Below are 1,131 nucleotides of genomic sequence, written 5' to 3' on the forward strand. Positions count from 1 at the left end.
CATGACCACAGAGGCAGACAGTGATACTGCTCTTCAGTTTGCTTGCTCTGTGCCATGACTGTGTGCCTCTGTCTTGTAGCTCTGTGCGGTCGCTTTAAAGGTAATAGGGTGACTGGACAGGGTTCAGTGAGAGCCATGTGCACAATGTATGGTATCAGTGCTAAACACAGTGATAGGCAGACTGAAAGGACACGTACAGGGCATAAATAAACAAACAGGTAGATAGTCAGATAGGTAGATAGGCAGATCGATAGATAGATAGATAGATAGATAGATAGATAGATAGATAGACAGATAGATAGATAGATAGATAGATAGATAGATAGATAGATAGACAGACAGACAGACAAATAAATAAATAAATAAATGGATGAATGGATGAATGAACTCAGACTACAGGAGTCTCTAGTGTCCCATGATCGTCTCAGAGTCTTTCAATGCTTGTGTATTCAGGAAGAAATATCGTAAGATCTTTCTGCACATGTTAAAAAAAAAAGACCGACAATCACCGCTCATCTCAGTGTTTATACAGCTGTACGATTTCATCTCATTTAATTTAATCCACCACAAAAACCTCGAATAAAAGCAACGTCCTCGGGACAAATGTGACTTTGTATAGTCTACTTTAATAATCAAAAGAGAGGTCGTTGACCTTGTTTAAAAAGCCGCCACAACTGCCGTCCCATATCAAACTGTGTACCCCTAAGGGGGAAGGCCACGCCTCGGTCTCTGTGACCCCTTTGACAACCAAGTAATTAACATGTTTCCATTTCACCAGTTTATTTTGGGTGTGGAAGGACAGGGCTGATTGGCAGCGCCCTCTGACCCAGGTGTGATGAGTGTGGGTGCTACTGTCAGGTGTCCCACAGCGGGATGGGCGTTGTTCCGCCACCCGGCCTGCAGTCCGCGGCTCAGCTAGCTGTCAGGCTGTCCAAATGATCTCTCTCTCTTTCTCTCTCTCTCTCTCTCTCCTCTGGTTGACATCTGCCAGGCAGTCTCAATTCCCTCTCCACCTTCAACCTACCCCCACTCCCCAAAATACAAAACAACACCCCCATTTACAAACACACATCTTTGCCTGCCTCTTCAATAACACTACCCCCCCCCCCCCCCCCCCGGTCCTGCATCAAC

Source organism: Chanos chanos, chromosome 1 (genome assembly GCF_902362185.1).
Source record: "Chanos chanos chromosome 1, fChaCha1.1, whole genome shotgun sequence".
Taxonomy (NCBI): Eukaryota; Metazoa; Chordata; class Actinopteri; order Gonorynchiformes; family Chanidae; genus Chanos; species Chanos chanos.